This window comes from Scyliorhinus canicula, chromosome 10 (genome assembly GCF_902713615.1).
Source record: "Scyliorhinus canicula chromosome 10, sScyCan1.1, whole genome shotgun sequence".
NCBI lineage: Eukaryota > Metazoa > Chordata > Chondrichthyes > Carcharhiniformes > Scyliorhinidae > Scyliorhinus > Scyliorhinus canicula.
This window is the reverse complement of record NC_052155.1, coordinates 86026759-86047717: the sequence shown is the minus strand read 5'-3', so window position 1 is coordinate 86047717 and position 20959 is coordinate 86026759. Positions and strand designations below refer to the sequence as shown.

The following is a 20959-nucleotide window of genomic DNA, read 5'->3' as shown; positions in this document are numbered from 1 at the left end:
CGACTCACTTGGCTTTCCTAGCTCTACTACTACATCTAGGTGTCTTCCCAGGATGTACATCAGAGGTGGAGGCAGCCAGCTGTTTACCTCATCCCGTGGCCTTCGATATTCCTGGCAGTCATTCTCAGGGGCCGGAGGGCCCCGGCACATTTGTCGGCTGCACATGCACAGCAGTGCGCCTTGTCCCGTGTGCTGGCTGTGAGATGCAGCCTCATTAGAGGGGTGGAACCCGCGGGAGCAGCTGGCCACTATCCCCACTCCATGGGACGGGTCTGGGTTGGCACTCAACGCCCCTCCTCCTGCTCGTGCCCATAGGTCCTGGGGTTCACCATGGGGCGGAGGGGCAGCTGGTTCGAGTCCCGGCTGCCCCTGCATCATCTGATTCTGCCAGCCCTCATGGTTCCCCATGGTCTGCACCATCATGTCGATGCCATTGGCGACGCTCATCAGTGACTAGGACATGTTCTGCAGAGCCTCAACAATGCCCACCTGTGACTGGGGAAAGCTCCGCAGCACCGTGGCCATTTCCATCTGAGAGCGGGGCATGTCCCACAGAACCTCATCAAGGTCAGCTAGTGCTGGGTCACATCCCTCAGCGAGGCAGACATTCTGTCGAGACCCTCAGCCATAGTCATCACCGACTGCGCAATGTCTTGAACACCTTCACTATTGGTGCCAACATCGGTGACCACCCGAGCAGTGCCACGCATTGCCTGCAACATCTCCTGCTCCTGTAGTCTTTGGGACTCCTCCAAGCGGCAATGGATCTGTTGGAGTGACGGTGACTGATATGTTAGGCAGGCTGGGTCGACGTGGACTGCATTTGATGCAGTGTAGCGAGAGACAGACCTCCAACACTTGATAAGATGCAACATGATTTTATTTAACGTCTTAACTACTATACATGTTCAACTGTGGGTTGGCACTATGCTGACTTGACTGGAGACCTAGTACTAGCCTGACCAGATACAAGCTACCACATGGTGTTTGCACTGGCTAGCTCACGAACTCTAACTGTCTCAGTGGCTGGGTCCAGAGAGCGCGGGAAAACTGGTGCCCTCTGGCTTTATAGTGGTAGTGTCCTGTCTGGTGATTGGCTGCTGTGTTCTGTGTGCTTACTGGTCATTCTGTGTGTCAATCACTACCTGTCTGCACTCCATTATATACATAGATGTATATTATGACAGTGACATCTCGCTCTGAATGTCCTGGCCACTCCCCAATGTCTCCAGCAGCTGTGGGTAACCCTGTTCCACAGGCTCAGCATCAGCCTGGGTCTCAGGGTCGTGGGATCCAGGAGTCCTCCGAGTGTCTCGTTGGGGGTTTCTACCTCCAACATATGTAAATCTGCAGCAGGACGGCACGGTCACACAGTGGTTAGCACTGTTGCTTCAGCGTGCCAGGGTCCCAGGTCCGATTCCCAGCTTGGGTCATTGTTTGTGCAGAGTCTGCATGTTCTCCCCGTGTCTGCGTGGGTTTCCTCCGGCTGCTCCGGTTTCCTCCCACAAATCCGAAAGACATGATTGTTAGGCAAATTGAACATTCTGAATTCTCCCTCTGTGTACCTGAACAGGCGCTGGAGTGTGGCAACTTGGGGCTTTTCACAGTAACTTCATTGCAATGTTAATGTAAGCCTACTTGCGACACTAATAAAGATTATGAAAGCAGTGTTGTGCTCATCAGATTGTGCCCGCGAAGCCTGACCACTAACATTTCCCACCGAGGTGTGTGTATCTGCGCTGGTGGAGAGTTGGGATGACAGCTGTGCCGCAACTATTATGGTGGCATTTCCGAGGTGGTCTCCTGGGAGGTTGGAGAGGGTGCCTCCTGGGACGGGCTGACGTCATCGGATAGAAGACCTGCAGGAGAGCGCACATGTGGTCAGTGGGAGGGATGGGTCAGTCAGTAATGCAATAACAACTAATGTTTGACAGGTCCCCCGGTGGATCCTCACCTCTGCGTCGTCTGTCAGCCTCCGCGTTGGTGACCGTTCCGTCCTCGGCCACCCCAGTCACCTCCAGGACCCACTCCTCGAAGTTGGTGAGGATTCTTAGGTCTGGCACACCAGCCCCAGTCTGGGCCGACTCCTGGCGATTATAGGAGAGGTTTCCCGGAGGATACACAGAGAGGGCATTGTTCGACACACGTGTGATTAGTGGTGGGAGTGGGGGTATGAAGGGAGAGTTGGTGAGGGGTTAAGGGGGAGGGGGGTACAGGGAGGGTCTGGGGTCGCATCGAGAGTTGGGGGGGTGGATGCTCCTGTGGGGGGGGGGGGGGGGGGGGGGGGGGGGCGGACAGGTCTCTGAGGGGGGGGCCTTGGTGTCTACTCACCCGTGCTGCCCAATGGTTCATTGACCTTCTTCCTGCACTGAAGGCTATTTCTCCTGGTCACACTCCCAATGCTCACAGCTCCCGCCACTCTATTCCAGGCAGCACTGGCTGTCCTATGGCTAATACTCCAGGACCCTCGGTGGAACAAGACATCCCTCCTGGCCTCCACAGCATCTAGGAGCCTCCCTAGGTCAGTGCCACGAATCTTGGGCTGGTCTCCTCGGCGCCATTGTTGCAAGCTGACTGGAGTTGTCTGAGCAAATGCTGCTCGACCTTTTTAGCGGGGGCCTGGCGAGTGCAGTGCAGGACAATCACCTGCCTTCATTTGCAGCGAGAAGCATGTGAGGCCTTGTTAAATGGACCAATTAACATTGAATAGTGTTGCCGGCCTCGCTGGCTGGAGCTAGGAAGTTCGCAGCAATTTCCGCTCGCTACAACACTTAGAAATCTTTCCAGAGAATCGCGCCCACTGGGTTGTACATCCTTCCAACATAGGCCAATCACAGGCAGTAAGAGTTGGAGAAATTCCTAACGAGTCCTGTGATGGAAAAAAATTAGACCCTCTAACAACTCCAACTCCAGGACTACAACATCCATGTATAATGTGCTGCTGTCACAGTAACTCAGACTCCTCACCACTGCACCACCATGAGGGTTAGGGTTAGGGTTACTGTCACAGTAACTCAGACTCCTCAAAGGGCTGATTGACTCAGTTGGATAGCCAGCTGGCATGGATCAGATTGTTGCCTACTTCCTTCTCGTATCCATGGTAAATGTCATGACGCTGTGGGTCAGACCTGCCTTTGGGCAGAGAACGCAAGAAGAAGAAATACTATGTAATAAGGAGAAACTGGAGCAGAGATAAAACGGTAATGAAAAGTGAAAAATAAAAATATGTGTCATGTATATGCGTGAATCAAGCATAATAGGCAAAATTAATAAATCTTTTCTTCAATTACGGCATCAATTGTCACTTGGAATTTTATTTTTCAAATAACTTTAGTGCCACGTCAAATATTCTGCACAAAGCTTTGCAGACTACCCACAGAGTTATCTGCTCTGTACGAATTGCGCTGCAAAATGTAATAAATGTAATAAAACACACATCTATAAATTCTGGAAACACTTGCTATGTACAGGTCCATCAGTCAATAAATATACGGTGGGGAAGCAGTGGCATAGTGGTATTGTCACTGGACCAGTAATCCAGAGATTTAGGGACGGCATGGTGGTGCAGTGATTAGCACTGCTGCCTCATGGCACCGAGGCCCCGAGTTTGATCCCGGCTCCAGGTGACTGTCTATGTGGAGTTTGCACATTCTCCCCATATCCGCGTGGGTGTCACCCCTACAACCCAAAGACGTGCAGGGTAAGTGGATTGGCGATGCTAAATTGTCACTTAATTGGGGAAAAAATAATAATTGGGTACTCTAAATATATACAAAAAAAAGTAATTCAGAGACTTATGGTAATGCTCTGGGGACCTGGGTTCAAATCCCACCCTGGCAGATGGTGAAATTTGAGTTCAATAAAAGTCTGGAATTAAAAGTCTAATGATGACCATTGTCGACTGTCATAAAAACTCATCTGGTTCACTAATGTCCTTCAGGGAAGAAAATCTGCCGTCTTTACCTATTTGTTACTCTAGACTCACAGCAATGTGCTCGTTTCTTAAATGCCCTTAGGGATAGGCAATAATAGGGATAGGTTGGTCCCACCCACGCCCACATTCCATGAACGAATTAAAAACAATGCAAAGGTAGACAGGCTAATTCAATCTCTATGACCTAGTTAGCCAACCTCAGGTCAGCAGCAACAGATTACTCCAGTTAATGTTAATGCTATGAAAAAGGACACAGTAAGAAGACTTCGCCTGATAAAGGAGCAGCTCTCTGAAAGCTTGTGATTTCAAATAAACCTGTTGGACTTTAACCTGGTGTGTGAGACTTGTTACTGTGCCCACCCCAGTCCAACGGCAGCATATCCACAATGTGAAAAGGGGGGCAGGAAACATACCAGGGGCTGGTTTAGCACACCGGGCTAAATCGCTGGCTTTTAAAGCAGACCAAGGCAGGCCAGCAGCACGGTTCAATTCCCGTACCAGCCTCCCCAAACAGGCGCCGGAATCTGGCGACTAGGTGCTTTTCACAGTAACTTCATTTGAAGCCTACATGTGACAATAAGCGATTTTCATTTTCATTTAATTTTCATACTATCAGGAAGCAAAAATAGAGAAAGGCAAACATTCAGGTGCCTTGAGTATAAGGACGTCTACTAGAAAATGCGCATGTGGATTTGTTGAGATAGAATCAAACAGTAGCAAGAACAGTCAAATCGCAGGTTGGCACTACACTTAGACACATAGATAAATAATAGCAGTAAGGGCAAAATCCTAGAGAACTGTAAATAAATGCACAATGTCTATGTGTGGATTTACATCATTTCAGCTGGAACTATGTAAAGGCATTACACTTCATTTCAGCCTCCTTTGATAAGGTAAAGAAAATTTGGATACAGTTTCTACCTCTCACTGCTACCTAGGGACCATTGCTGCACCTATATGCATGAATAATCAGGTGGGGAAATATCAAACTCTGCCGTAGAGTTGAAGAAAATACATGGGTTTATTGACTTGTATCCAGTTAAACTTTAGAATATTAAACAAAATTGCCGTAAAAAAGTTTATCGGAAATGTTTTCTGACAATAAATGTACTGAAATATAAATTATAACATAAAGATTAAAAATATGACTTTAGCTAAGTTTTCTACTCCAAAAATGTGAATGGAAATCACAAAAGTGCTAACTTAACTCTGCTATAAGACATGCTGTGGTCTGGCTTCAAGATTAATCACGTCATTTGCAACCACAAAGTATATATAAAGCAATGTGGAAAGGTCAGATGCAGACACTGATATATTTTTGCGTCTATGAACATCGAAGACCTTGTTACATAATTCTGTCATGCCATCTGCCAAAGTTATTTACGCTTTCAGTGTTATCTCTTTCCCCATCAATTATTTCCATTTTAACACCAGTATGGTCAAAATATCACCAATATTATCACTTATTTGGCTTAAACCATCAGTGACAAAAAATGCAAAGTGTCACGTTCATTTCAGATTTAGCTGTTAAGTGCACATTCAAACATAATTAACACATAACAGTTTTCATACAAAATACCTTCAAAAAGAAACAATCTACTATCATAATACCATGTGATTCCTTTAAGTTGTAAATATCTTTATGCGTGCACTTTTTAAAAATTAATTTACGGATGTGGATGTCGCTGGCTAGGCCAGCATTTATTGTCCATCTTTAGATGCCCATGGGAAGGAGGTGATGAGTTATCTTCTTGAAACGCTGCAGTCCCTGAAGTGTAAGAACACCCAAAGTGCTGTTTGGGAGGGATTTCTAGGATTTAGACCCATCGACAGTGAAGGAACAGCAATATATTTCCAAGTCAGGATGGTGAGTGATTTGGAGGGAAACCTCCAGTGGATGGTATCCCAAGGTCTTTGCTGCCCTGGTCTTAGATGTTAGAGGTTGTGGGTTTGTAAGGTGTTGCTGAAGGGACATTGTTGAGTTCCTGCAGTGCATCTTGTTGATGTTAGACATTGCTACCATGATTCAACGATGGTAGAGGAATTGAATGTTTGTGGAAGGGGCAGCAATCAAGTGGGCTGCTTTGACCTGGATGGTGTCAAGTTTCTGGAGTGCTGTTGTAGCATCCAGGCAAGTGGAGAGTATTCCATCACAGTCCTGACTTTTTAAAACATTCATTTACTGGATGTGGGAGTTGCTGGCTAGGCCATCATTTGTCACTCACCCCTAGTTGCCCTTCAGAAGGTGGTGGTGAACTGCCTTCTTAAACCACTGCAGTTCTGGGGATGGAGGCACACCCACATAACTATAAGGGGGGGAATTCCACGATTTTGACCCAGCGACAATGAAGGAAGGCAAGTGACTGGGAGGGGAACTTCCAGTTGGTGGTGTTCCTTATAGATGGTGACCAGACTTTAAGGAGTCAGGAGATTAATTACTCACCACAAGATTCCGAGCCTTTGATCTGCTCTTGTAGCCACAGCATTTATATGGTTAGTCCAGTTCAGTTTCGGGTCAATTGTAACCCCCCAGGAAGTTGTAAATGCATATATGTAAATGTAAATGTATTTATGTAAGATTATTAAATATAGCTAGTTTTTAGAAGCAATAGTTTGAGACAAAATTAAAAGCCACGTGGACTACTGTGGAATAATTAAGGAAAGTCAGCATGGGTTTGATAAAGGAACCATGTTTAACTAACTGCTTTAGCTTTTTGATGAGGTAACAGAGAGGGTAATGAATGTAGTTGATGTGGTGTACATGGACTTACACAAGACAGTTGATAAAAGTGCCACAAAAGGGGCTGGTTTAGCTCACTCGGCTAAATCGCTGGCATTTAAAGCAGACCAAGCAGGCCAGCAGCACGGTTCGATTCCCGTACCAGCCTCCCCAGACAGGCGCCGGAATGTGGCGACTAGGGGCTTTTCACAGTAACTTCATTGAAGCCTAGTCGTGACAATAAGCGATTTTCATTTCATTTCAAAACAGGGTTGTAAACAAAGGTAGAGGGATAGAAGAGACAATAGAAGAATGGATGCAAAATTGATTGAATGACAGGAAACAGAGTAGCGGAAAACCGTTGCTTTTCAAACTGGATGAAGGTATACAATGGGGCTCCCCAGTATACAATGGGGCTCCCCAGCAGTCAATGTTGCCAATGGCCTAGGCTTGGGTCCACAAGGCACTATTTCAACATTTGCAAATGACACAAAACTTGTAAGTATTGTGAACTGTGAGGAGGGTAGTGATAAACTTCAAGAGGACATAAATAGGCTAGTGGAATGTGATTACCTTTCAGAGAAAGAGCAAGGGATGACAATGTAAAATAAAGGCTACAATTCTAAAGGGTGAAAAGGAAATGTATGGTAAGAGTGCTGCCTGTTGATTCCTTTATTTTCCATTTCTTTATTTTTGCTGCTATCATTGTGATCCATGGATACTTATGGGCATAAAACTTTAAGTCAAGCGGAGAAGAAAGGAACTCAAAAGTTACAAAAGAGAACACTGCTAACGTTTGAACAACAGAACTCTGACTTTTCGGCACCTGAGAAATCGGTGGGACACGGTTTGATTGGTTGGCTGACGGCGAGTGAATTGGCAAAAAGGAAGTATTATGTCCAGTAACAGAAGGTGATTAGATCCTGCCTGAGTGGAATGATTTTCAGAGAGCCTGGGAAAGCACAGTTGGAGTCTTGGACACTCACAGGAAAGAAACTGCTCTCTCTATCCCTTGTGTTTTCTCCAGAAAAGCTGCATAGCTGGACACAGAATCCACATGAATCTACGGTGAAAACCTCAAACTGAAAGTCTAGATTGAAGAAAGGTGTGCTAGAAATAAGCATCTGAAACAAAGACTCTTTTTACTTTCACTGTTTTAGTACCTTGGTGCACTGACAAAGCCTATTCGGGTCAGCATTACCACAATGACTTACTAATAAATGTATTGAGGGATGGCTTCTGGGCACTGTTCTCTTAATTTTGGTAATAAATTAAGCTGGATGGTGTTGAAATGTCACCATTCCAGTCCTCTATCCAGTCCTCTACTGCTAATTAGCACCTTCAGGACAGGAAGGGAGAAAATTAAAAGCGGACTGTGAAAAGAAGTGTATTTATTTAAATGCAACAGAAAATGGAGGTCACAGTCAATAAGGCATGGTAGCACAGTGGCTAGTACTGCTGCCTCACAGCACCAGGGACCTGGGTTCATTTCCGGCCTTGGATGACTGTCAGTGTGGAGTTTGCACAGTCTCTCCGTGGCTGCGTAGGTTTCCTCCCACAGTCCAAAGATGTGCAGGTTAGGTGGATTGGCCATGATCAAGGTTGTGAGAATAGGGCGGGGGAGTGGGTCTAGGTGTGCTCTTTTGGATGGTTGGTGCAGGCTCGATGGGCTGAATGGTCTCCTTCTGCACTATCGGGATTCTATGGATTAGGCAATTTCTACAGACTTTCTATTAACTGTACGAAAATATATTCCAGTCAAAACATTGTGCAAAATAGGCATCCGTACCAAAATTACCTAATGCCTCGACATGACTTGGCATCTACTATTGTTTGATAACCAATCCTATGAAGCATCATGGAATATTTTATTGCTGCTATATAAATTGAAGTAGTTTTTGTTGAAGTAATTAAATTATTGTTCAATGTATTCAGGCTTTGTGATGAAAACCAACTGACATCATTTGTACTGGATGCACTCAATGACCTTCCTGGTTATTCCCCATTCATTCCCTTGCCTGGTTCTGCAGAGTAAAATACTGGAAATCAGTCCCAGTTACAGTTCCACCCTAAGTGTTTTAATTGTCTCAATGCCAAAATATAATACAAATAGGCTCACCACAAAATGCAGACATGAATCCACTCTTGCAGCAAGAAGTCAGTTGTCTTGTCATTCCACTATCAGGAAGTACTGCATAAGATCATAGGAAGCCTAACCTGAACCCTTATTTAATGCTAACTCATTTGAATACAAGCAGTATTGTTCAATTAAAATGAAAAATCCTAACCTTGTTGGTCACTAAGGACAATTTATCATGGCCAATCCACCTAACCTGCACATCATTGGACTGTGGGAGGAAACCAGAGCACCCGGAGGAAACCCACGCAGACTCCGCAGACAGTGACCCAGCGGGGAATCGAACCTGGGATCCTGGTGCTGTGAAGCCACAGTGCTATCTACTTGTGCTACCGTGCTGCCATAAAAGTTGAAATATTCTTTTTTTAAAAATTCTTTCAAGCAATGTAGGCAAAGCTCGCAATGCCTACACTTGCTGTTGCCTATCTCTAATTAACCTCAGGAAGGGAGGAATAAACCGTCTTCTTGAACTTTGCCGTCCATGCGGTGTAGGTACACCCACAGTGCTGTCAGGAAGAGTTCCAGCAATTTGATCCAGTGACAGGGAAGAAAAAGCAATATAGTTCAAAGTCAAGATGATGTGTTATTTGGAGAACTTGCAGGTGGTGGTTTACCCATGCGTCTGCTCTTCATGTCCTCCTAGGTGGCACTGTCTGTGCAGAGTCTGCACGTTCTCCCAGTGTCTGCATGGGAATCCTCTAGGTGCTCCAGTTTCCTCCCACAAGTCCCGAAAGCTGTTAGGTAATTTGGGCATTCTAAATTCTCTCTGTGTACCCGAATAGCCGCCAGAATGTGGCGACTAGGGACTTCTCACAGTAACTTAATCGCAGTGTTAATGTAAGCCTACTTGTGACAATAAAGATTATTATTATTGTAGATTGTAAGTTTGGAAGGTGCTATTGAAGGAGATTTGGTGAGTTGCTCCTGTGTATCTTGTATATGGCACATATTGCTGCCGCTGTGCATCAATCGTGGAGGGAGTAAATGTTTAAGTTGGAGGATGGTGGTGACAAACAGGCAGGCTACTTAATGATGTCAAGTTTCTTGAGTTGTCGGAGCTCATCCAGCCTAGTGAAGAGTTTCTCATCACACTCCTGACTGGATGGTAGACAAGCTTTGGACAGTCTGGAGGTGAGTTATTCACCACAGAATTCCCAGCTTCTGAAAGTCTCTTGTAGCCACAGTATGTATATGGTTGGGCCATGTCAGCTTCTGGTCAATGGTAATACCCTCAAATGTTGATAGGGGGTGATGCACAATCAATGACTACTAATGCGAGGTTGTAGTCCAACTGAAGGCTTTAATAAGCTAGATGTTTCCCCCCCAGCAGCTCAGGTACAGAAAGAAAACTCCTCAGTCGAAAAGGAGGCCCAGGCCATAGTAGAAGCGACATTGGAGGCATTACCTGGCCGGCAGGAGATTCACTCCCCTCACTGACCAACGGTCGGTCGCCTTCAGGTTCGATAATGCACAGCGAGGCAAGATAAAAAACGATAAGATCTTGCGGTGGAGGATCAAACTCTCCACCTATAACTACGAGATCTTGTATCGTCCCGGGAAGCTAAACGAGCCTCCTGATGCCCAGTCCCGCGGCACATGTGCCAACGCACAAGTGGACTGCCTCCGAGCCCTCCACGTGGACCTCTGCCACCCGGGGGTCACTCGCTTCTTCCATTTTGTCAAGACCCGCAACCTGCCCTACTCCATCAAGGTGGTCAGGACAGCCACCAGGAATTGCCAAATCTGCGCGGAGTGCAAGCCGCACTTCTACCGGCCAGAGAAAGCGCACATGATAAAGGCTTCCCGTCCCTTTGAACACCTCAGTATGGACTTCAAAGGTCCCCTACTCTCCACCGACCGCAACACGTACTTCCTGAACGTGATTGACGAGTACTCCCGATTCCCATTCGCCATCCCCTGCCCCGACATGACCGCAACCACTGTCATCAAAGCCCTCCATAGCATCTTTACACTGTTCGGGTTCCCCGCTTACATACATAGTGATAGGGGGTCCTCCTTTCTGAGCAACGAACTGTGTCAATTCCTGCTCAGCAAGGGCATTGCCTCGAGCAGGACGACCAGTTACAACCCCAGGGGTAACGGACAGGTAGAGAGAGAGAACAGAATGGTCTGGAAGACCGTCCTACTGGCCCTACGGTCCAGAAATCTCCCAGTCTCCCGCTGGCAGGAAATCCTCCCGGATACCCTCCACTCCATCCGGTCACTGTTCTGCACTACGACCAACCAAACACCTCACGAGCGTCTCCTTGTCTTCCCCAGGAAGTTCTCCTCTGGGACCTCATTCCCGACCTGGCTGGCAGCTCCCGGACCCATCCTGCTCCGAAAACACGTGCGGGCGCACAAGTCAGACCCGTTGGTCGAGAGGGTCCATCTTCTCCACGCTAACCCTCAGTACGCCTACGCGGCGTACCCCGACGGCCGACAAGACACGGTCTGCCGACGAGACCTGGCGCCCGCCGGATCCCCGCGCACACTCCTGCCACCAATCCCACCCTCCATCCCACCGGTGCACCTTACAGCCGCCCCCTTCCCAGGAGGATCGGTTCTTCCGCCAGCCCCGTCTAGGCCCCCCCCCCCCGATGCACCCCGCAGACGCTCCCTTCCCAGGTCAATCAGCTTCCCCACCAGCGCCGTCTAGGGGTTTTGAAGCTGCCACAGAGATCAAAACTACGCTCCCGGAGTCACAGACGCCCGAACCTCCACCGGCGTCACCACCAAAGCTTCGATGATTACAGAGGACGACCAGGGCCCCCGATCGACTGATTGCTTCATTTTAACATGTATATAGTTAATTGTAAAATTGTAAAGTTACGAAAGTAAGGCAAAACGCTGCACGGAGGTATTACGTTACCTCCATAACCATAACTTCTACCATGTTACCATGTTGTAATACTAAGCCACCACCCCGCCGGACTCTTTTTTAACAGGGGGTGAATGTAGTAGTCTGTGTAGAGGTATTATGGTACCTAGTAATGCTGGAACACCATTGGTAGATAATGTATGCTTTCCATTGGTTGAGCCTGTGTGGTAGCTCCGCCCTGCAAGGCGGGGTATAAGAGCCCGTGCCGCCCCAGCAGCTGTCTTTCTGTACCTGAGCTGCTGGGGGGGAAACATCTAGCTTATTAAAGCCTTTAGTTGGATTACAACCTCGCTTTAGTAGTCATTGATTATGCATCAATTTAATAAGCTAGATTTAAAGAATGGAGATCCGAATCAAGCCGGAGTGTCTGCAACTCAGCCCCCACGCAGTAAACTCGACGGCGACTTTCAAGCACTGGCTGGCAGGTTCTTCAACGGCTACCTCGGAACGGCAGAAAACACATCCACAAGAGAACAGAAACTGCAAATCCTGCACTTGAGGGTGAGCCCAGAAGTCTACACCCTCATCAAGGACGTGGACGACTTCGATACCGCAATGGAGTTGCTGAAAGGACATTACATTCGCCCTGTAAATCAGGTCTACGCCCGGCATCTACTAGCAACGAGGCGACAAATTCCTGGTGAGTCACTGGAAGAATTCTACCGTGCGCTCCTAGTGTTGGAGAGAAACTGCAGCTGCTTGCAAGTTTCAGCAAACGACCACACTAAACTGTTGATTTGGGATGCTTTCATTGCGGGTATGCTGTCCTCTCAAATCCGCCAGCGTTTGCTGGAGAAAGAAGCTCTAGGCCTCAAGGTGGCACGGACCCTTGCCGGCTCCCTGGATGTGGCCTCCCGAAACGCCTGCGCCTACGCCCCCGACTGCGCGGCAGCCCCCTGGGCTGCGTGGAATCCCTCTGCAGCCGACTCAGAGGCATCCCACAACCCCCACAGGAAGACGGCCCAGCAACCCCGGAGGTCCCCGCTGCTATTTGTACAGGCAAGCCAAACACCCCTGCCCAGCCCGTTCGTCCACATGTAAAGGGTGCAGCAAAAAGGGCCACTTTGTGGCGGTATGCCAGGCCCGGGCGATCGCTGCGGTCCCCAGAAGCGAATCCGGACCGTAACTACAACCCTCTCCACGGGCCCTGTGCGGCCAGCGAGCGTCGCCATCTTCCTCCTCCAGGGCTACATGTGGTCTCCGGGCACCGCCATCTTGTCCCGCTGACGCCGTATGTGATGGATGGGCGCCGCCATTTTGTGCACCCACAGCCATGTGCGACCAGTGGGCGTCGCCATCTTGGATGGACTCCCAGGGCCTCAGTGCAGATAACCACACACCGCCCGACGAGAACGCCCAGCTGCTGCCACGATTAGCCTCGGTGATCCTGGACCAGTCTCGGCCTCGAACACTCTCAACTGCTACTACAACGGTGCTAATCAACGGACATGAGACGTCCTGCTTAATCGACTCTGGGAGCACGGAGAGCTTCATACACCCCGACACGGTAAGGCGCTGTTCTCTCCCCGTCCATCCTGTTAATCAAAAAATCTCCCTGGCCTCCGGTTCCCACTCAGTAGAGATAAATGTAGAGGCATCATCTGTGCACTATAGCTCAATGACAAAAGTTGGGGTGGTATTGGTTCTGGACTGGAGGCGTCGGAGCTTGAACAGTTCCCTGCTTGTCCTCTATGTTAGCTCCACTCCAATGGAGTGGTAATAGTGATGGGGTGGAATATTGCAGCGAGGAAAACGGAGAAGAGCATTGGTGCAATGACGCAGCACTGCTTGACCCTAGATTGTACGTGTATTGGATGTATGGTGTCCGTTGGTGAGGGTCACGGCTTCCATGCTATCACAGAGCAAGTAGAAAATGGTGACGAATTTCTGCGGGCAGCGAATTTGAGGAAGATGTTGTACAATTCCTCATTGTTGACAGAATCAAAGGCCTTTGTGAGATTGAAGAAGCCCACATGCAAGGATTGGTGCTGCTCCCTGCACTTTTCCTGGACTTGTCACGTGAAAACCATGTCCATTGAGCAGCTTGACGAGTGGAAGCCGCATTGTGACTTGGAGGAGCTCTTCAGCCACTGGGAGGAGGTAGTTGAAGAGGATTCTCGCAATGACCTTTGCCGTGGCGGACAGTAAGGAAATCTCTCTCTAATTTTCACATTTGGACCTGCCTCCTGGTTTCCAGGCTATGGTGGTGGTACGACATTTGGGTGTGTTGGTGTTGGGGTTGTCTGTAAGGGTCCAGACCTTTCAGGTCCCAAAATTCATTTGGGTGGAAGATGCCTGTGCATGGGATCTTTTAATGTGGGGTGGTCACTGCACACCAACCACCACACGGTCCCAGCGGAGCAAGGTCTTGGCCCAATAGCAGGGAAATCCAAGACGACTGGAGACCAGACTCTGCTGCAGAACAGGGACTAACAAACAATCAGTCACCTGCATGTGAGTCAGTGTCATCATTTTTGAAGTGTGATGTCACTCTCTGGGCACAAGTGGCATTGGTAATCTATTATCGCGCCGTTTCTTCAGCACTCCCCCTCCTCCCATTGCTCCTTCTGGGCCTTTTGTGAGCCCTATGCTGCCTGGCCTTGCTCAAGTCTGGTCCACATTGCTCTTGCGGCTCCCTCAGCACACCCGCTCCTCCTTCTGGGCCTCGTACTACCCGGCCTCGCCTGGGCTAGGTCTTTGGTGCTCCCGCTCCTCCTTCTGGGCCTTTTGTAGGCCACGTGCTGCCTGATCTCTCCCAGGTTGGTTCCTCGGTGCTCTCGCCGCTCCCACTCCTCTCACTGCTCCTATAAGAAAATGACCTGAGGAAGGAGCAGTGGCCCGAAAGCTAGTGTTTGAAACAAACATGGTGGACTCTAACCTGGTGTTGTAAGACTTATTACTGTGCTCACCCCAGTCCAACGCCGGTATCTCCACATCATGTGCTCGTATAGGGCCTTTTGTAGGCCCCGTGCTGTCTGGCATCACTCAGGTCAGGACCTCGATGCTCTCGCTGTTCCCTTGGCACTTCCCACACACGGAGCAGCTGAGTGATCTCTTATGCCAGTGAGTACAGTGACCGTCAAGCTGCTACTGCTCTTCAACACCCGGACAGTCCCACTCTCGTGCCTCTTGGAAGTCTTTGCACCTCTTGATGTCTGAGCACTCTTTTTCCTGTGTCTCTGCCACTCTCCCATCCTTTTTTATCCTGTATCTCTACCGATCTCCTCAAGCTCTTTTATCCTGTCTTTCTGCCGGTCTCTTTTATCATGTGACTCTGCCACTCTCCCTGCATTCCTTTATCCTGAGGAAATACTGCAGTAATGTCTTGGATGTTTGGCATCCAACAACCATAACCATCTTCCTTTGTGCTCGTTATGGCTCCAACCAATGGAGAGTTTCCTTTGGCTCTCATTGATTTCAGTTTTGCTGGGGCTCCTTGATGCCACATGTGATCAAATGCTGCCTTTATGTCAAGAGCAGTCAGTCTTACCTTACTTCGAGTTCAGCTCTTTTGTCCAAGGCTATAATGATGTCAGGAGCTGAGTGGCCCATGAAGAACCCATACTGAGCAATAATGAGCAGGTTTTTGCTGTGCAAGAGCCACTTGATAGCTTTGTCGGCAACATTTTCCATCACTTCGCTGATAATCGAGTGTAGACTGATGGGCCATAATTGTCCGGATTAGATTTGTCTTGATTTGTGCAGACCGGACATATCTGGACAATTTTCCACATTGTTGGGTATATGCCAATGCTGTTACTATACTGTAATAGCTTGGTGAGGAATGTGACTTGTATTAAGCTCCAATGGTAACTCCTAGCAGGTCTTAACTTCTTCGATTCAAGTTTGTGTCCAACAATCACTTCCCCAACAACCTCAACAGTGCTACCTGTATCCCCTTTATGTTTGGTGCAGTCTATTAAACAATTAAAACCCCAAATCCAACTCAAGTACTAGGGAACATTAACTATTTCCTAACAACTTGTTCTGTAGCACATCCTTCAGTGCTATTGCCTGGTTGTTGTCAGGACCCATAGCCTTTGAAGTATCTAATGCCTTCAGCCGTTTCTTGATTGGTTCACTTGCCTGGACTTGCATCATCAACACTCAAGAAGCTCAAAAACATCCAGGACAATGCTTGATAGGCATCCCACCTGCTACCTGAAACATTCACTTCTATTACAGTGTGTACAAGGTACACTGCAACAGCTCTCCAAAGGCTTTTTGACTGCAACTTTCAAACCAGTGACTTCTAAACCTAGAACAGCAATGGCAGCAGACACATGGGAACACCACCATTACCTGCACATTCTCCAAGCCACACAACATCCTGATTTTGATCTGTATTACTTCAATGTCACAGAAGATAAATCCTGAAACTCCTTTTTTAACAGCACCGTGGCTGTACCTCCACCTGCAGCAGTTCACGGCAACGGTTTACTACCACAGTCTCAAAAGCAAGTAGGATGCTAGTTGTCATAACTTGGGGTTAAGCAGGTCATGGGACACTTATGAGACTGGACTATGGGGCGGACGCCTCCTTCTGCATCCTGCATAAAACAGGAGCGCCAAGAACCGTGAGCTGCCTCCTGTAGAATAACCACTCTGCACTCTTGTTCTATTACATAGTGTACCCAAGCAGGTGTGGCGACTGGGGTATTTTTACAGTAACTTCATTGCAGTTAATTTAAGCCTAATTATGACAATAAAGATTATTATTAAACACTTTTCTTTTGACTCAAACAGTTTAGCTCAGTGTGGACTCTTTTCTGGACCTTATAAACTAGTGATGCTTACGTCCCAACAACAAATACAAAGAAAAGAACCTGATTTATTTTGTTCATTGGAACCTTCCACTTCTTGGACATATTGAACAATGAGAGTGCTTACATCTTGAGGTTTCTTTCAATTTGACTCATGTCATTATCTCCGATCCTGCATTTCAATATGCAGAACCATGTGTTTGCTGACACTGAACTTCATCAGCTCAAACGTCATCAAGCTCCCTTCTCAAGATAATGTCCAGTTTTTCTATCCACTCTTTTCCCACCCTAATTGAATCAACTGCTATAGGGTTGCACGGTGGCACAGTGGTTAGCACTGCTGCCTCACAGCTCTAGGGTTCAATTCTGGCCTTCGGTGACTGTGTGAAGTTTGCACTTTTTACCCATCTGTGAGGATTTCCTCCGGGTGCTTTGGTTTCCTCCCGCAGTCCAAAGATGCAAAGGTTAGATGGATTGGCCATGCTAAATTGCCCCTTAGTGTCCAAAGATTTAGGTGGGGTTACTTGGTTACGGGGACAGGGTGGAGGCGTGGGATTAAATAGGGTGCTCTTTCCAAGGGCCAATGCAGACTCAATGGCCTCTTTCTGCTCTGTAAATTCTATGATTTACAGAATTGCAGAATCTTTACAGTGCAGAAGAAAACCATTCAGCACACTAAGTCTGCACTAGCTCTCTGAAAGAGTATTCTAACTAGTCTCACTCCCTGCCTCGTCCCTATAACCTTTCACACTCTTTCTTTTCAGATAGCAATCCAATTCTTCTTTGAATGCCTTGATCAAACCTGCTCCCACCATCCTTTCAGGAACTTTGTTCCAAACTTCATCCACCCGTTAGGTGAAAAAGGCTTTCCTCACATAACTTTAGTTCTTTTGCTAATTATTTTGAATCTGTGCCCTCTAGATTTTGATGCTCTATTGGTTGGGAGGTTTCTCACTATTTTCTCAGTCCACACCCCTCAGGATCTTGAATACCTCTATCATGTCTCTACTCAGTCTTTTCTTCCAAGAAAACAGTCCCAACATCCCCAACCCACCTCATAACTAGAGTTTTTTATCCCTGGAATAATTCTCGTGAATCTCCTCTGTACTGTCTCCAATGCCTTCCAATCCATTTAATTAGGGTCCATACTGCCATTTTAACCTGTGGCGTCTTCGCTAGGCAAAACGTGTGGGGAACAGTAGCCAGGGCCAGAAGCTTTTAAACATTTTATTTCAGTGTTTCGGTGAGTAGGAGTGGTCCAAGGGCCCTCCAAGAAAACCTCCAGATTAACATGTGTCCTCCCCCAACCAGGATTTCTTACAATGGGAATAAACCATATATACCAGCTTCCCCCCTGGTGGACTACTGTTGCCCAATATCAACGGGCATGCAACTGCTTCCCACTAACTTCCTGACCATTTTGGTAGGGAAACCAGCAAGCATCTTACTGTTGAGGTCTGGCTGAGTGGTGCAGGAAATGGCTGATGCAATTCAACGTGAGAAAATGTGAGGTCTTGCACTTTGGAAAAAAGAATCCAAGCATAGACTACTTTCTAAACGGTGAGAAAATTCATAATGCCAAAGTACAAAGGGATCTGGGAGTGCTAGTCGAGGATTCCCTAAAGGTAAACATGCAGGTTGAATCCGTGATTAAGAAAGCGAATGCAATGTTGTCATTTATCTCAAGAGGGTTGGAATATAAAAGCAGCGATGTGCTACTGAGCCTTTATAAGGCTCTGTTAGGCCCCATTTGGAGTACTGTGTCCAGTTTTGGGCCCCACATCTCAGGAAGGACATACTGGCACTGGAGCGTGTCCAGCGGAGATTCACACGGATGATCCCTGGAATGGCGGGTCTAACATATGAGGAACGGCTGAGGATCCTGGGATTGTATTCATTGGAGTTTAGAAGGTTAGGGGAGATCTAATAGAAACTTACAAGATAATACATGGCTTAGAAAGGGTGGACGCAAAGAAACTGTTTCCGTTAGGCGAGGAGACGAGGACCCGTGGGCACAGCCTTAGAATTAGAGGGGGTAAATTCAGAACAGAAATGCAGAGACATTTCTTCAGCCAGAGAGTGGTGGGCCTGTGGAATTCATTGCCGCGGAGTGCAGTGGAGGCCGGGACGCTAAATGGCTTCAAGGCAGAGATAGATAAATTCTTGATGTCACGAGGAATTAGGGCTACGGGGAGAATGCTGGTAGGTGGAGTTGAAATGCCCATCAGCCATGATTGAATGGCGGAGTGGACTCGATGGGCCGAATGGCCTTACTTCCACTCCTATGTCTTATGGTCTTATGGTCTAAATTCTCGGGGCATTTTAGTAGGTTTATTGGCAGAAGTACTGAGAGTCAGTTCATTCATATGATTTTTTTTAATAATGGAAGACACAGAATAAAGGTCACCATTAAGACAATGTAACATTGCTGACTCTGAATATACATAGCCCCTGAAGAAACCAAGAGAGATTAAAAATAAAAAATGATGAGTGGATAAGTTCCACAGCTTCTTAGAAAATGATCTTTCTTTCTCTTGGACTTGGGCTCAAATCTAGCGCAAAACAATGATGACAGGCAGAGAGCTGCTGTGCATTGTAAAGTGCTGAGAGACATTTTTTATAGTCACAGTGCAGGTCTTTGCGGTATGAATTCACAGTACAAAACTGCACTGATCAGCGCTAAATTGGTAGTTAAACATGAAAAAAGCCACAAGGTGACTGATATAAGAAATGGAAATGTCATATCCGTTCCAACATAGTGCTGTACTTTGGTCGAGACACTTTATTAGGCCAACATGCCGGGAGCTTTATTCTGCAATTAACCCATTTGACTCAAGAGTGCTTGATGCTGACCTCAAGTGCAAAATTCAAGTTCCAACACAGCAACTTGACTGGCAGTCAAACTTAATAACAACTTTATTTTGGTTATGGGCTCATGATCTGAAGACTTTTGGAAAGTGAAATGGGCACAGTTCTATGATACTAGGAGAGAAGACTTGAAAAAAAAAACCTCAAAAAATTGTTCACAGCAGTTTTCAGTTGGCCTAAACTGGGTTACATGTCCCCAAGCCCAGTATACAAAACACAAATTACCTCACACCAAGAACACATCCTGTCATAAAGTCTGCTGATAGAAGCAGCTCTTGGTCTGTTTTTAGCATTTACAAATGCCCACCAAGTGACTGCAATGAACAAACATATCTCACTCAAACACATAGGATGTGATTTAACAGGACACGTTCGAAGTGCGGTAGCGAGCCAAGTCTCCTGCGAGCTCCTCGGCGGCCGCATTGGTAAGCTACTGAGCGCTATCGAGCGGCACTTAAGTCATTTTTTGGGCAGCAGTGAGTTCCTCTCTGGGCAAGCCCACACTTATAATTATTTTCCGCAATGGGAAGCTGAGCTCGCTGGCCAGACCGGCTCCTCAGAGATCTGGCCACCATTTTGGAAAGGTACCCCCGATCTCTCAGTGACCTTGAGGGTTCACTTCATCTCCCATCCACGGACAGTGTCAACCCCCCCCCCCCCCCCCCCCCCCCCCCCCCCAGGCGCCGTCCCGCATCCACTTCTGGCCTCCCCCTTTCTGGAACCCCCACCCTGCTCCCACCCAACATGCCTGGCCTACAAATCCCACCCTTCATACTCTCCCTTATCCCTCCTCTCACAGGCATTGAACCTCTCAGTCCTGGTGCTTTGGCAGTGCCACCTTGGTACCCAGGCGTCCTGGCTCTGACACCCTTTGTGCTTTTACCAGCCTGGCAATGCCAGTGCCAAGATGTCAGCTGGACAGTGCCAAGGAGTCTGGGTGCCAGGTGCCACCCTGCCCTATCCCGGACCACCCAGGATCTTCCAACAGCCATGGTGAACCCCAGCTGCTGAACCTCCTGGTCCTTGTTTGTGTGGACCAGTACTAATCGCCGCTCGCTGGACCTCTAGTTGGTGAGCCCATTCGATCCCAGGAGGCCATTAGATTAGGCGACCATCTACTAATGAGTTGGAAATTGGCCTTAATCGGTTTTTAAACAATTTTAAACAATCTCACTATTGCTCTCTTTTAGATTGTCTACTTGCCATAAAGTTACTTGATTAATTTTCTTGTGTGCATGGTTTTAGTTAAATGTTTCACGACACAGTCATGGTGCAATCCATGAATTAATCTGAAAACCAAAAAAAATTAGCCCAGCTTTGATAAACTAGACTTAAAAAGGTACTTTCTCACATAAGAAACAATCGAGGCAAACCTTTCGTTGTGGGGACATTGAAAGCCAGAGGATGATCACCATTTGGCCATCATGCATAAATGATTAATAATGTATGTTAAACCTTTTTATGCACTTGTAAACAAAAACATTTCAAAATGGAAACAGTGAGCCATCTTAAATGTTTGGTGGTCTTTCATTAATTTGGTCCCTGGTGGTCTAGTGGTTAGGATTCGGCGTTCTCACCGCCACGGCCCGGGTTCGATTCCCGGTCAGGGAATGAAAATTCATTCTTATGGGCAGCACGGTAGCATTGTGGATAGCAC

General features: G+C 47.4%; 1 protein-coding gene and 1 non-coding gene across 8 annotated transcripts in view; one reads left to right on the top strand and one right to left on the bottom strand.

The window, feature by feature from the left end:
- Window positions 1–20959, bottom strand: part of spidr (scaffold protein involved in DNA repair) — a 417755-nt gene that overhangs the window by 158213 nt on the left and 238583 nt on the right. The gene's annotated exons all lie outside the window — the stretch shown is intronic.
- On the top strand, window positions 20842–20913 carry trnae-cuc. The gene has a single exon. It is a non-coding gene; the product is annotated as a tRNA-Glu (tRNA).